The sequence below is a fragment of the Cnephaeus nilssonii genome (genome assembly GCF_951640355.1).
Source record: "Cnephaeus nilssonii genome assembly, chromosome: 22".
Lineage (NCBI taxonomy): Eukaryota > Metazoa > Chordata > Mammalia > Chiroptera > Vespertilionidae > Cnephaeus > Cnephaeus nilssonii.
In genome coordinates this window covers 22248253-22262850 of record NC_137093.1, presented here as the reverse complement: position 1 = coordinate 22262850, position 14598 = coordinate 22248253, and the positions used below count along the sequence as shown (strand labels likewise).

Sequence of the window (14598 nt, the reverse complement as noted above, 5' to 3'; positions counted from 1 at the left end):
CCTGCCACTTCCCCCCAACACATTCAAACCCTTTAGGAGACGGAGAGCTGGTGAGTGTGTGTGTGTGTGTGTGTGTGTGTGTGTGTGTGTGTGTGTGGACCGGCGGGAGAGCCGGGTTCCTGCGTTTCCACCCTCCACATCTGACCTCAGCCTCAGTCACTCCGGCGCGGCGGCGCCCCACCTGCACCCCGCTCCCTCCCTTTCACTGCGTCCCTCGCCAGCGGCTCCGCTAGGAGGGGAGCCCCCCTCGGAATTACCCAGTTCACACCGACGCCCCGGGCTCCCCGACCCTGCAGCATTCCTGCCTCATTCTTCCTCTCGCACCCTCCTCTGGGCTCACCCTCTTCCCAAACCGCCCCCCCACCTACCCCCACGTTACTCCAGCTCTGGCCGTGTTCCGCCCTTTCCCGACCCCTAACCCAGATCCTCGGGGCCCAGAGCTAGCCCCGCACCCGAAGCCAGGCAAACCCCCCCCCCGCCCCAGGCCAGAGAGTCACCCCCGCCCCGCCCATGCCGGGCCCCGCTCGCTCCCGCCACACTTGAACCCCGACCCTGCCTCGAGCCGCCACCCACTCGCTCCCCAGGGCCGCTCCAACTCCGCCTCCAGCTCTGGCGCCCCCAGCCACGGCGCCCCGGCCTCAAACAGCCCCTCCTCACCCAAGACCCCACCCAACCAGACGGGTCCCCGACCCCTAAACACCTACCTCCGTCAGCCCAGTCACCGCTCGGCCCCGCGGCTCCTCACCCGGCCATGAGGGTTCCGGACCCCCCAAAAGCCTTCCCTGGACAGTCTCCTCCCCACACGGACCCGGGTGCGCTCTCCTCAGACCAAGCGGTTTCTGTCCCCAACTCCCTCCTCCCAGGCCCGGTGGCTCCGGCAGCAGCCCCGACCCCCCACCCCCTGCACACTGGCCAGGTGAGCTCCCGGCCCCGGGACCCGCACCCCCGCGCGCCACCCCAGCCCGCTCCCCGTACACCCGGCCCTTCCCCACGCCCCGCCAGCTCCTGTCAGCCGACCCAGGCGAGCGCTGCGAGAACGCGTCCGCCCGCCCGGCTCGCTTCCCAGCGGCCCCGCCGGGCGCGCGCTGCTCACCAGGGCCGAGGTGCCTGAGGCGCCGCCGCCGCCGCCGAAGTCCCCGCTGCAAAGCCCCGCGAAGCTTCCAACCGCTGTCGCCTCCCGCCTGGCACTGAGCGCCGCGCGGGGGAGGGGTACGGGCAGCCGCCCCCGCCCCCGCTGCCGCACGCAGGCCCCGCCCCCGCGGCGCGACGCGCCCAACCAGAGCCGCCCGGCTGCGGAGAGACACGCCCACTTCCGGCAGGGAATTGCGCTTCCCAGCCTTGCCATCCACATCTCACGCTCCCTAACGCCCCCTCTGGTCAAGCAGAAGGGTGCAGGTGGGCCGCGGAGTACCGCCCACTATTTATCTCAGGGGCCGGAGAGCCACACCCACGGGCGCCTCCGAGCCACGCCCACTGCTCCTCAAAACCCGGAGCGGCGTTCCTAGAGCTCCGCCCACTGACCTGCTTGGCTCTGCGGGGCCACATCCCGGGCTCCTCAAACATTCCCCCCTGAGCCCCTTAAAACCGGAACATCAGCTCCTCTGACCCCGCCCACTACCCATCCAAGCCCTCAGCCGGCCTTCTGGCTCCCTAAACCCAGCTCCCGCCCATTGCTTCAGAACTGACCTATCGGTACACAAAACCCCGCCACAAGTCCTAGAAGCCCCGCCCACAGAGTAACCACCCCATTCGCAGCATCGCAAGCCCCGCCCACTGCCCATCTAACCGCTTAAAACTCCAAGCTCCGCCCCAAATTCTCGACTCCCCGCCTCTGGCTACCGAAGCTCCTCCTTTGCTCCCCGACATACCCTCCCACCACCACCTCTGGGGACTCCCATACTCTGGCCTTCTCCCCACTTTTTTTTTTTTTTTTTAAGAAATGTAGGTTGCATTGTAATTTCATTATTCTTTTTTTTATTATTGATTTCAGAGAGGAAGGGAGAGGGATAGAGAGATAGAAACATCAACGATGAGAGAGAATCATTGATTGGCTGCCTCCTGCATACCCCCAACAGGGGATCAAGCCCGCAACCCAGGCACGTGCCCTTGGCCAGAATCGAACCTGGGACCCTTCAGTCCGCAGGCAGACGCTCTATCCACTGAGCCAAACTGGCTAGGTCTCAGTATTCTTTGAATATGTTTTGAGAGAGGAATGGAGGGGGATAGAGAGATAGAAACATTGATGAGAGCATCATCCATTGGCTGCCTCCTGTGTGTTCCCCTCTGGGGATCGAGCCTGCACCCCAGGCTTGTGCCCTGACAGGAAATCAAACTGGCGCCCTCCTGGTTCATGGGTCTGTGCTCAACCATTGAACCACACTGGCTGGGCCCTCTCCCCCCTTTCTATTGTCGTATTCCTAGAACACAGTGGCTGACCCTGGGCTGGGCCACACCCACATAAGCCCCAACCCCCACAAAGAGCTCCGGTCTTGACCCCTTTTCGCAGGTGAGGAAATAAAGGAGACAGGGTCCCTCCCTTCCTTTTCCTGGCCAAAGTCCTCACCCATTTGCTTAATAACTAGAGGACCCGGCCTGAAAGTCAAGAGCACTGGGTGGGATTGAGTGTCAGCTCTGCTGCTGTCAGACAGGGGTCCCAGGCAATTTCCTTCACCTCTATATGCCTGAATGTCCTGATATGTAGTAAAGTCGCCCTATTAATAACCGCAGAGTCCCTTTCTCAAAAATACCAAGCTCTGACGAGCCAAGATGTGGGGAAAATGGATAGGGCTATTTACTTGCCCAAAGCAAGGCATCTTCGCAGTTCACGGGAATGTTTCATTTTAAACATCAGCCTCAGAAATGTGTGTGATGTAAATCGATGACCACCTGAACCAGAACAGCTATCACAGCAAATTATTTATCCTCTCTAAGCCTCCGTTCCTTTTTCAGTAAAAAAGGGATGCGGTCGTAGCGGCCCCTCCCTGAAGGATTCCCAGAGCTGTTAGTGGTGCACTTACTTAGCTGGGTGCCTGCCCTGTAAGAAGCATTCAGCAAAGGTGCCAGCTGCTGTTACTGCTGTGCTCCAATGAGGAGGAACGAATTGCACTTCACCTTGAAGCAATCGCTGACAACAGGAGGGACTGAGCACCCTTTTTGTGGCTGACTTCGCTGCTCGCTTCATTGAAATGAGAGGAAGATGGTGAAGCCTCTAGTGCATAATTATGATTCCTATCTTGAATGAAACAAGGGCATGGATAGCACGTGAGTTCCGAGTGGTCCTAGGAAAACGAAGATAGATAAAGTGTTCTGAGGTAGAACTGGGAACCAAACTGGCTTACACTTTTTTTTAAAAAATATATGTTTTATTGATTTTTTTTTACAGAGAGGAAGGAAGAGGGATAGAGAGTTAGAAACATCCATCAGCTGCCTCCTGCACACCCCCTACTGGGGATGTGCCCGCAACCAAGGTACATGCCCTTGACCGGAATCGAACCTGGGACCTTTCAGTCCGCAGGCCGACGCTCTATCCACTGAGCCAAACCAGTCAGGGCTGGCTTAGTCTTTAGAAACAGATTCTTGCTAACATTTCCCATCGCTTCTATATGCCAGGCACGCTCTGCGTGATTTAAATGCAAAATCTTCTGAAATTCCCTCAACAATATTATGGCCCCAGAATAATTCGTAATCCCTATCTATATGGGTAAAGAAAATGCGAAGTTAAATGACTTGCCCAAGGTCACAAGCTTGAACCGGGGGAGCTCATGATAGAACCGACATCCCTCTAACTGCAGGGTCTGTACTCTTAGCCAGTTAGTCATTACGTTAAACTACCTCTATGGCAACATGACAAAAATAATAATAAAACAAATAAAACATAGACTTTGAATTCTGAGAAACGTGGCTCTAAATTCAGGCTCCACTCCTTACCGGTTGTGTGACCTTGGGCAAGTCACTTCTCATCCCTCAGCCCTAACTCCCCTCGTCTCTGTAGTGTGTTCGTCCAAATGCTCACTTCAGTGAGTGGTTGGACTCGAGAGTTTAGACTCAATGAAGGAAGACATGGCAAAGCATCCAGCCTAGCGCCCAGCACAAAGCAGGTGTTTAAAGTCCAAAATATGTTGATTCCCTTCTCCCAGTTCTCTAAGTGATGAAATTAGAAGTAAAATTTTCCATGACACTAATTTCCCCCCAATGACACCACGCTAAAACAGCCGCGGAATAGGCTGTGAAAGAAAGATCCCAAGGCCGTTGCCTCCCAGCTGTCTGTTTCAGTTCCTAGTTTTATCCCTTGTTTGAAGGAGGTCATTCTTACGCAGGAAGCATCCAAAGCCAGAAGCAATGCCACCTCACCACCCCACCCCACACCTGCTCCAAATGTGGTCAGCCGAGAGCTGCTATTCCCAGAAGCAGCAGGAAAAAAAGTGCAAAAAACCCTTTCTTTGCTGGGAGAAAACCCCCATCCTCTCACTGCTCTTGAATCCATAGCAACCCCTTTGTGGGCCCTAAAGAACCCATGGCTCTGTCCAAGCTGGCCCTATATAGAGGGATTCAGGTCCAGGTGAGATGATGAATTTGAGAGTCTTTTCCTGCTTCCAAAAGGTGGTGATTTCTGAAGAGGCCGCAGATAGGTGCTAGATGAAGATGAACTTAATGATCGGGAAAAATAAGAGTGATTCCAAATCACTCATGTATGAAGAAGAAAGAATCGTGGGTCCTGCGTTCGGAGGCTCCTAAGCAAATCACTTTTCTAGTTTCTCTTAGCAGCAAATGGGGGACATTATTCTCAGGTTGCCAGGGCAACCCGGAAACTGAGTGAATCACCATAGGGGAACATTAACAAATAATAATCATATTAAATAAACGGGAGACGGGAAGCCCCTGGAGTAATCTCAATAGGCAAGACCCCTAATTGAGTGACAAAGCTCGGAGAGAGCATTAAAATTCACTCTACCTTGGTAAATCTTGATCGTCGCTTCTTTCTGCAAAATAAGAGCTGAAAATGATAGACTGGCTACAGAAGGATGTTTTGTTAATTACATTTTTAATTTTGAGACCATTGTAGATTCACATGCAGGTGTAAGAAATAATACAAAGGAAAAAAAAGAAATAATACAAAGAGATCACATGTACCCTTTACCCAGGTTCCCCCTATGGTAGCAACTTGCAAAACTGTAGTAGAATATAACCATCCCGACCTTGACATTGATACAATCAGGATACGGAACATTTGCATCACCATGAGGACTCCTTTTAGAGACACACCTACTTTCTTTCTGCCCCCACTCCTTCCTTAATCCCTAGCAATCACTCATCAGTTCTCAATTTCTATAATTGTGTTATTTCATGAATGACTACTCATCTAGTATGCAACCTTTCGTTATTGGTTTTTCTTCACTCAGTATACATCTCTAGAGACGGGTCCAGATTGCTGTATGTATGAATAGTCTGTTCCTTATTATTGCTAAGTAGTATTCCAAGGTATGGATGTATCCGTTTGTTTAACCATTCACTCATTGCAGGAAACCTGGGTTGATTCCATTTTGGAGCCGTTTCTGATGAATAAAGCCTCTATAAACATTATAAACATTTGTGTGCAGGTTTTTTGTGTGAAGATGAGTTTTCGTTTCTCCGGGAAACATGCCCAGGAGTACAATTGCTGGGTCAAATGGTAATTGTCTGTTTAGTAGTTTAAGAACTGCAGAAGGACACTCCAGAGTACCTGTCTCCTTTTACATCCTCACCCACTAGCAAGCTCTGAGTGGTCCAGTTTCTTTGCATCTTCGCCAACATTGGGGGTTGTCCCTATTTTTTTATGTTAGCCTTTCTGATAGGTATAGAGTGATATCTCATTGTGGATTCAATTTGCATTTCCCTGATGACTAATAATGTTGAAAATTTTTTCATGTACTTATTTGCCATCTTTACGTCTCTTTGACATCTTTTGCCCATTTGTAATTGGACTCTTTTGTTACTGTTGAGTTTTAAGAGTTCTTTATATATTTTCATACTTGTTTTATTGGATATGTGGTTTGCAAATATTTTCTCCCAGTCTGTAGTTTGTATTTCCATCCTCGAGCCTCTCACAGAGAAAAAAAATTTTAATAGATTTGTATTGATTTCAGGGAGGAAGGGAGAGAAAGAGAGAGACAGAAACATCAATGATGAGAGAGAATCATTGATCACCCCACAACCCCCACACCGGGGATTAAGCCTGCAACTGGGGCATATGCCTTGACTGGAAATCGAAACATGACCTCCTGGTTCATAGGTCGATGCTCAACCACTGAGCCACACCGGCCGGGCTTTTTTATTTTTTATTCATTTAAATTTTTAACAGTATTTTTTATTTTATTTTTTAATTATTTTTTTGTTAGTCCTCATCCCAGGATACTTTTCCATTGATTTTTAGAGAGGGAGGGGGAGAGACAGAGATGGATGTAAGCCTGCATGGATGTACGTGCCCTTGACCAGAATCCAACCCAGGACCCTTCAGTCCACGGGCTGACGCTCTATCCAGGGAGCCAAACAGGCTAGGACCAACTGAGATTTTGTACACAGCAAGAGCTAACAGATGCGAACTCAAAAGACCTTAGAAGAGGTATTCAACTTGTGCTCAGTAATTCCATTCTCGGAAAATTATCCTAAGGCAATAATCATGGTCTCATGCAAAGATACAGTCAATTCTCATTGTTTGCTGCAGGTATATCCCATACAGTCACCACGAATACTGAATGAGCAAAGACGGAGTCACTGCTCCTCGAGGAAACACAGGGTTAGTTAGGTTCCTGCAAGCCAAGTGACTCATTCACACTGCACTCAAGGCCAAGAGCACCATACCTCCTGCCTGAACGAAACTTCTCTAACACATGCATTTCCTCCGTGAGGCACATTGCAGCCTCCTTGCGCTCGGGAACACTAGAGAACACTTTAGCACTACGCTTGCGGGCCATTTTAAGTAGCGAAGTCATGCCAAAAAAAGCACACAGATGCTAAAAACGTGGCACTAAATATACTGCGGAAAGGACTCCTGCTACAGTAGGAGAGCTGAGACAAGGAGGCAGAGCCTTGCCTTGGTTGACCTCCGCTGGCAATGTGCACTCGAACTTCTCACTGCTCTGTGTGAGGACATGCCCACAAATGACTACAAAAGCACCGCCAGGATCGCTTTGGGGGTTACACATACCGTATTTTCCGGCGTATAAGACGACTTTTTAACCCAGGAAAATCTTCTATACGCCCAGTCGTCTTATACGCCGGAAAATACGGTAACATTTTTAGGAGAAGATGAATTCGTGAATACAGGATCAACTGTGTCGGGTGTAAGGATATTTATCTCACCACGGTTTCCTATGGAAACAGCCCGGATGGAAGCGACACGAAATACATTCCAGGGCGGTAATGGCGAAGAATGCTGTCAATGAGCGATGCCATTGGAAAGACACCCTGAGGCTGGGCACTGGAGGGAATAGACAGCAGCCAAAAGTGTCTGCAACTCCTCCTGGAGGCACAAAGGACTTCCCAGAACCCAGCCTCTACCCTCTGGCTCCCGGAGGTCTGTGGCCTCTGGCCTCCATCTGTCCAGGGAAGGCCTGTAAAGGACTGCAGTTTGACAGGAACAGGGAGTGTGGCCTCGGCCTTCTCCTCTCCTGTAGCCTGATTATTCCCCGGCCACTGGGAGTCACAGAAGCCTTTTTGATTTTGTTTTAATATTTTTTTATTGATTTCAGAGAGGAAGGGAGAGAGAGAGAGAGAGAGAGAGAGAGAGAGAGAGAGAGAGAGAGAGGAACATCAATGATGAGAGAATTATGGATTGGCTACCTTCTGCACGCCCCACACTGAGGATGGAGCCTGCAACCGGGGCATGTGCCCTGACCAGGAATCGAACCGTGACCTTCTGGTTCATAGGTCGACGCCCAACCACTGAGCCACTCTGGCCTGGCCACAGAAGGTTTTTGAAGCAGGAAAAATAAAATAATTTTGTGGAACAATCTCTGTTGCTGAATGATATGTAAAGGTGTTCCCGATGTGCTGTTAGATGAAAAAGGCGGGTCAGAAAACAGAAATGTCCCGTTTTTATAAAACACACACATACGCACACAAACACACACACACACACACACAGGTACAAGCACACACATTGTAATAGAAATTGCCTCTGAGTGACAGAATTCCAGTTATGCGTGAGTTTCCTTTTCACAGGTCCTGTTCTGAATTTTGCCATTTTTCTGCAAAGTGCATTCAATGGCTTTCAATGTCAGAAGTCGTCTTTTTGAAAGGGGAGAAGGAATTCTGTAAATTCAAGGTGTTCTATCAGGACCCCAAGGCCGATGTCACTCTGATGGACTCCGCAGAGCCCAGCTGGAAGAATTTCCGGGCAGACAATGCTCCTGTGAAGATTTTCCAAAACTTAAACCTGAGTCTTGGCACACAAAGCGCTCACTCGTCCGCGTAAATCTCATTATTGAGATAATAAACCTTGTAGCTGCCTGTGTCGTCTGCAGCACAAGCCACAGCTCCCAAAAGCCAACCTGGCCCGTGCGCCCCTCGCCAATCAGATGCCTCAGCCTCGCACAAAAAGGGGATGACTGCTCTGGCTGGTTTGGCTCAGTGGATAGAGCATCGGCCTGCGGACTGAAGGGTCTCAGGTTTGATTCCGGTCAGGGGCACATGCCAGGGTTGCGGGCTCAATCCCCATTGTGGGGCGTGCAGGAGGCAGCCAATCAGTGATTCTCTCTCATCACTGATGTGTCTAGCTCTCTCTTTCTCTCTCCCTTCCTCTCTGAAATCAATAAAAAAATATATTTATTTTAAAAGGGGATTACTTTTCATTGATAATAAATGCTTAGATCAGTGGTTATCAGCTGGGGCAATTTGCTCCCCAACCCCCATCCCCATACCCAGGTAACATTTAGCAATATCTGGATGTCACTATCCTACAATGCACAGGGCAGCCTCCATCCTGCCCCACAGCAAAGAAGTATTTGACCCCCGATGTCAACAGTGGAGACATTGAGAAACCCTGGCTCAGACATATAGAGCTTATTCGGTCTTACTGGGCGAGGGGCTTTTCAGGAAAGATCTCATTTAATCTTCACAGCAGTCCTAGGAGATAGGGCTTATTATCATGCCCATTTCACAGAAAAGGAAAACTGAGGCTCCAGGAGGGGAAGGAGCTTGAGATTATATATGTGTCTTACAGAATCAGGAATCACATGGGGTTTCTGACGTCAGAGCCTGCTCTCTCCCCTCCCCACCCCCTGTACCCAAATCATGGGGTTATTGCTGTTTGTTCTTCTTAGATCCTTATCCAAGGACATGTTTATTGATTTTAAAGGAGGGGGGAGAGAGGGAGGGGGAGAGAGAGAAAGAGAGAGAAATATTGATGTCAGAGAGAAACATGGATCGGCCTCCTTCTCCTTGTGTGTATCTCAACTGGGGATCCAACCCACAACTCAGGCATGTGACCTCCTGGTTCATAGGTCGACGCTCAACCACTGAGCTATGCCGGCTGGGCACAACAGTAAGAAATTTTGAACAGCTCCTCCAACACCAAGGCAACGAGGCGGCAGCTGGGGGAGCCGCCTGTGAGCTGGCTGAGTTGAGGGGGAGGTGGGCTGGGGGTAGAGACCTCTGCTCCTCCTCTTTGAGCCTCAGTTTTGGCATCTAGAATATGGGCACGACAACCCAGGTGCTGGCTCCTGTCAACCAGGTGCTCCAGGAAGCGGAGGCCCAGGCTGGGCTCATTAGGGGGAAGGCCTGGGAGGTAAGGGTGGGGTTGGGGAGTACCCTGCATGATCCTGCAGCTGGGGGCTCAGCAAGGCGGCGGGGAGTCCCTGTGTCACGTCGCAGCCTGCACTTCCCAGCCAGCAGCCTGCCCTGGTGTGCCCACTGCACGGTCACTGCCCAGGAGCCCCCGGGGAGCGGGAGACAGGGCCGAGGCACAGACACATGGGATGAACTTCCCTGTGAGCCCCTGCAGTGAGAGGTCTAGGGCAGTGGTCGGCAAACTCATTAGTCCACAGAGCCAAATATCAACAGTACAACGATTGAAATTTATTTTCAGAGCCAAATTTTTTAAACTTAAACTATATAGTTAGGTATATTGTTATTAACTCAATTAGGGTACTCCTAAGCTGGCCTTTGCTAAAAACTCAAGGGGCCAAAGAGCCGCATGTGGCTCGGGAGCCGCAGTTTGCCGACCACTGGTCTAGGGGGTCTCCCCTGCCGGGGCACAGGGCTCAGCTGGTCCCAGAACCCGGTCAAAGCCCCAAAAGGAGGGGTCTATTTCCTGAGGCTGCTGCTCCGATAACTACAGACTGGCCTAAACAAACAGGGACATGCGCTGTCCCCATGATGGAGCCAGAATCTGAAATCAGGGCGTCTGGGGCTGTGCTCCCTCCGAGGGCTCCCGGGGAGGGTCCTTCCGGCCTCTTCAGCTTCTGGGGGCTCCTGGCCTTATCCCTTCCATCTCCACGTGCCCCTCCTTCTTCCTCACTTGACTTCTCAAAGTGTTCCCGTGGCCCCGCCCCCTTGTTCACATGCTCACTTCCGGCTGTTCTCGTGGCCCCGCCCCCTTGTTCACATGCTCACTTCCGGCTGTTCACATGGCCACGCCCCTTGTTCACACTTCGGGCTGTTCACGTGGCCCCGCCCCCTTTGTCCTCGTTTCTCGGAGAAAAAGGACAAGCTTTTCTGCTATAATTTTAACATCGAGGACAACGTTTGGCCGAGGAACAAAGGCTTTAGCGATGAAAGAGACCGCGTTTTGATTTCCATCTCTCCTGGAAACGTGCTGTGTGGCCTCAGGCAAGTTACGTTGCCTCTCTGGCCTCCATTTCCTCCCCTGTGCCTATGGCTGTCAGGATTACGTGACTGCAGATTCAAAAGATACCGCATTTAGGGAGGAGATGACGGCAGGATAAGTGGTTGTCCATTTGGAAATACCAGCAGTAATGTGCGTGGTATCCCTTACTCTTTCTCGCTGGCTAAATTAGTCCCACTTGGGAATTATAGGACCTTTTATTAAAATCGGTTTTCTTCCAAAAGGAAGAAAAGTGTGGGTCAGCTTTCCCCCTAGAGCCACGATGCACCCTGGAGTCAGAGCCGGCGTAGACAGAGCCTTTGTGAAATTAGGAGAAGGTGCCCAGGGTGACTGTCGGCAATTTGCTGAACCACTCTGACCTCAGTCTCTGCATCTCTGAAATGGGGGTAAATAAGGCGTACCCACCTCACTGGGGTGTTCGGAAGGTCCGTAGTTGGTCAAGCAGATTTTAAACCCCACTTTTGGACCTCACTGCATTAGCACCTACACTTTTCCTTGGTCTTCAGCTGCCCCAACCCTCCTCCCTTCCATTTCCCATCAACCTGTGAGCAGGCTCAGGCCTTGCCCATCTCAAGGAAGAAATTCCCTCCCCTGCCTTGCGTCTCCCTTCAGCATCAGCCTTAACCCTTTCGCCAACACGTGTCTCAAGAATTGTAGCCACGTGCTGCCTCTTCTCCCCTTCCGGTCTGCCTGGCCAGGTGTCCTCGGCTTCTTCGCCCTCCCCACCCTTCTCTGTCCAAGGTCACCAACGACCTCCCAGGGCTACACCAGGGCCTTCCAGTCCCAGGCGGCAGGCCTGCCTGGTGACCCTGGCACTTCCCAGCCTGCTCCCGCCTGGCTTTGCTCCTGCTCCTCTGGCTCCTCTCCGATGCCAGCACCCCCTACCCCGTCCCCTTCTTCTTGTATCTGCATCCTCTCCTGGGTCTGCCCGTCGATTTCCAAATCTCTGCCTGGCCCACACCTCACTGCTGGCCTCCGGCCTGAAGATCCAGTGGCCGCCTGGACTTCTCCACGTAGCTAGTCCACAGGCAGCCCAGACACAAGCTCGCCCTCATCCCCCTTACCCACCGCCTCCTCCCCAGGTTCCCATCTTGGGCAAGGGCCCCACTATCCACACGACTGCTCATGCCAGAACCTATGCCAGAACCCCGACTCTTCATCCAATCACCACCACCTGCCCATCTAGCCTCCCAAAGTGCTCTTGACACCCATCCTCCCGTCTCCATCCCATCACCTCACTCTGATCTGACCATTCATTTGTTCAATGGACACGTACTGAGCACATACGGTGTTCCAGGCACAGTGGAAGGCTCTGGCCATAGCATCTGTCACTGAATTCCTGGCACCCTATTTTCACTGCTCTCCTCCAAACACAGTTTCCACTGAGTGACCTTTCTAGCACAATGCTGCCCATAAAACTTTCCGCAACGATGGAGATGCCCTAAATCTGCCTTGTCCAATGTGGCAGCCACATGTAGGGACTGGACACTTGAAACGTGGCGAGGACAACTGAGGGACTGCATTTTTAATTGAATTTTAATGAACCATGTGTGTATTAGCCAGCTCACGCTGCCATAAAAGTAAACCACACTGGGTGGCTTAAACGAGAGAAATGAGCTGACCTCATTCCTGCACAATTACAGCCTCTCCGGGGCTTCCCTGCAACCTCAGGATCAAGTCCAGGACCGTGGCCTGACCCTGGCCTTCGAGGCCCTGCAGGGTCTGTGCCCCACCCACCGCCCGGGCCTCGGCCTCGCTCTACCTGTTACACTGACTCCTCAGAGCTGGTGGAAGCTCGGGCCCCGGCCTTCACCTCGGGCCTTTGCACCCACGCTCCCCTCTGCCTGGAACTGTCCGCCTCCGGCTCCCCACACAACCCCCAAGTCTTCACCTCACGCTCACTCCCGACTCATGGTCCCCATTAGGTTCCTGTGCGGGGGACCTCCTGTTGGCGTGGAAGCTTTGGGTCCCGGTGCCAGGCCAGCGATGCAATGTCCACATCGGCTGCCCCACGCCCACGGAGCTGAGGGGTGGCCGCTAGAAACAAGAGTGAGCACCCCTGGCCGTTGGCTGAGAATCCAGCCCTTGTGGGGTTCAAGGAGATGATCTGAGGAGGCAGTAATTTAGTGGAAAGAGCATGGGCTTTCTCAGCAGTTGAGCGTAGACCTATGAACCAGGAGGGGCCCATGCCCGGGTCGTGGGCTCCATCCCCGATCATGCAGGAGGCAGCCGATCAATGGTTCTCTCTCATCATTGAGGTTTCTCTCTCTCTCTCTCCCTTCGTCTCTGAAATCAATAAAAATATATTAAAAAAACCACAAAAAACAAAGAGCACGGGTTTTGACGTCAGAGGCCTGGGGCGCCCTTTTATACTTATTTTGAATGAGAGGTGTGAGGCCCAGTGGCCAGCTCATACGCCACGCCACAAGTGCAACTCTTGCCACGCCTCTAGGTCATGTGATTTTGTTACAGCGACTGTGTTTTACTTTCTAATCAGGAAAAACAATAACAAAGAGGAAAGCGAATTCCCATCTTCGGAGCAGGATGGGGCCCGGGTGAAAACTCAGGAGGGCCCAGGCCTGCCAGGACTGTGCATTTGGGATCTTCTCCCGGGACCTCCAAGAAGGAAGCTGAGAATCGGGAACGCTTGCCTCTGTGAAGTCTGCCTGTCCTGGAAGGCCAACTTGCATGTATGCATGGGTGTGTGCCGTGTATGTGTGTTTGTGTGTATGCGTGTGTTCGGGGCAGGGGTTCTTTCCCAGGCTTAAGTCTTGTTGGGTCTTGTGCCCCCTGCAGCCTGCCTCCCACGCCTGCCCGGGCCCTCACCCATCCACGCCCCGCTGCCAGCGCAGCCCCAGCCGTCTGTTGTGGCAGATGTTTGGCTGTGCCATGGCAACACCAGAACGGGATGTGCCTCTGGATCGCAGCGGGGACCAGCCCACGCGCCCAGGCCGCCCTCGCGTTCCCCTCCCCAAAGGCTTGATGGGTGGAACCGCTGGGGTCCAGGTCAGGGGCAAATGGTGTTTATATGGGAGAGAGGCAGAGCCAGCATCCTCTCTGGGGTCAGTGGCAGGGGAGGGGAGGACGCATCTGCACATCCCAGCAGAGTCCCTCCTAGTCCAGGGAGCTTGCGATCGCTCCTCTCTGTCCTTCGGAGCGATCCTAAGGGAGCCGGGTGGGAAGAGAGGCCGCAGGGCTGGTCCGTGGGCGGTGACCTGTGTCTTCCCCACTATTATAGCGACTACTGTACTCACCGGGGGATTACTTTGAGCCAGGACCTGAGCTAAGTACTTTATAAGGCAAATAATATATCATTTCAGTGGCATTTACTTTGTGCTAATTACACAGGGCTAACCTTTACACCACCACTCTGAGGTTGTTCTTGCTTTTCACATGAGGAAACTGAGGCACAGAGAGGTTACGTCGCTTGCTCCAGGTCACACAGTGGGTGAGTGGTGACGGTGCCAGGACCAGCTAAGTAATTTGCTGGTTAGAGAATCAATAGAGCCCAGCCGGTGTGGCTCAGTGGTTGAGCATCGACCCATGAACCAAGAGGTCACCGGTTCAATTCCCGGTCAGGACACATGCCCACATTATGGGTTCTATCCCCAGTGTGGGGTGTGTGGGGGAGAGGGGGGCGATCAATGGTTCTCTCTCATCGTTGATGTTTCTCTCTCTCTCTCTCTCTCTCCCTTTCTCTCTGAAATCAATAAAAATGTATTTTTAAAATTAATAGAAATATTAAAATGGGGACAGGAGAGCATTAGACCAACTGC

The 14598-nt window shown here is 52.2% G+C and overlaps 1 protein-coding gene across 1 annotated transcript in view; it reads right to left on the bottom strand.

Moving 5' to 3' along the window:
* CORO1C (coronin 1C) overlaps positions 1-1223 on the bottom strand; it is a 60963-nt gene extending 59740 nt beyond the window's left edge. Inside the window, exon 1 of the mRNA XM_079763157.1 lies at positions 1094-1223. The gene's annotated coding sequence lies outside the window, so the exon portion shown is untranslated. The remainder of the gene's footprint in view (positions 1-1093) is intronic.
* Positions 1224-14598: the final 13375 nt, after the last annotated feature.